This window comes from Hipposideros armiger, unplaced genomic scaffold, assembly GCF_001890085.2.
Source record: "Hipposideros armiger isolate ML-2016 unplaced genomic scaffold, ASM189008v1 scaffold_377, whole genome shotgun sequence".
NCBI classification, from domain to species: Eukaryota; Metazoa; Chordata; class Mammalia; order Chiroptera; family Hipposideridae; genus Hipposideros; species Hipposideros armiger.
Genome location: NW_017731727.1, coordinates 1 through 1,656, shown reverse-complemented (window position 1 = coordinate 1,656; position 1,656 = coordinate 1).

The following is a 1,656-nucleotide window of genomic DNA, read 5'->3' as shown; positions in this document are numbered from 1 at the left end:
AAAATAAAATGAAGCTTAACTGTTTTAGAGCTATACAAATAAAATGGATTGAGGAAACTTCTAATAAGAGTCGAAGTAGAAGAAAAAGGGAAGGTCCTTTCCAAAAAACAATGGCTCAGAAGAATAGTGGGCCCATAATCCAGGGATTGCTGGATAGATAGAAACTCTCCTCTGCTAAATTTAAGCCACAGAGTTAGAAAATCCAGGTATACTACCCTTTCCGTCATTAACTGTGTGATCTTGGTCAAGTCACAAATTCATGGAGTCTCAGCTTCCACAAGTGTACAATTTATGGATGGGGATGAGTTCGAATTAAATGGTTTCTGTGGCCTTTTCCACCTCTAAACTTCAACAGTGGAAACACTGGTAATGTAGTCAGCGCAGCTACACAATAGTGTTTTGAATCTAGTCTTAGTTCAGTGAAGGATTTTCCTGGTATTTTTCACCTCACACATGATGAATCACAAATCTTTCCTTAGCCCCAAACCTGGGCCCTTAGAAATAGGATGGTTTATAGAAGCAGCCAGCCATAACGTACCCTATCATTTCAGATGGAATGAAGTAAGCAAACATTTACTTCCTGTTTAATTCTATCTTAATGAAGAAATGGTAAATCTCTGGACAGGAAGACTAAAGGACTACTTTGAACTTCTGACCACTAGCAAATAGGAATGCACAAGAATGAAAAAGGGATTTCTCTGACTTGGATGGAACAAGACTAAGAACAAGTAGCTATTTGATGTGGAGTATATTTTTCTTAATAGACTGTAACATCTATCAGGTATTTACAAAGGCAAAGCCAGGTTAAAACAAAACAGAAAGGTATCGATCCACATGCCCGTGATTCACAAATAGATTATCTCTAGCTGCTGCTCTTCTCCTCATCTCCAGACACAAGTTTCCAACCACCTACCATATACATTTGCCTGGAAGTCCCAAAGGCACCTCACAGGCCACACATTCAAAGCCAAACTCATTGCTTCCTTTCAACCTACATTCCCAATGACAGTTAATGACCTTACTATTCACCCAGTCACCCAAGCTAGTAACCTTAGCATAATTTTTTACACTTTCCTCGCATTCATTATATCTAATCAAATACCAAATCTGCCCCCCCCCCAAAAAAAATTCTCAAATAAAGATCTTCAGGCTTCTCCCTGAGGCCAGTGACTTAGATCAGGCCCTTGTTATTTTTTATTTGGTCGCTAATGATTCTTTTGTGAACTGCCTGTTCTCATTCTTTACCCCTTTTCCTTTTTACCCATCAGAACATTTTGAAATATATTTGCATGAGATAGAAAATAAAGATTTTTTTAAAACTCTAGAAAGCAATTTTCTTCACATCCTGACTGGATTACTTATTCATGTAAAGCTTTCATGTTTGTTCTTTCTACAGAACGTCAAACATCAGGAAAAGTGAAAATTTATTCAAGTTTGGAGCTTGCCACATATGGATGTTTGACATTTATTAGACAATATGACAAATGAGTGACTTAATTCTTACCTTTCATATGATGTGTGTGTACTGTATAAACATAACCTAAGATATATTCTTTTCATTCTTAAGATGCAGACAATAATGTTTTAAAATCCCCTTTGATAGTCTGGGAAAATGGCCGCGGTAAGGAAGTCACTGAATTAGCTCGCGCAAACCAC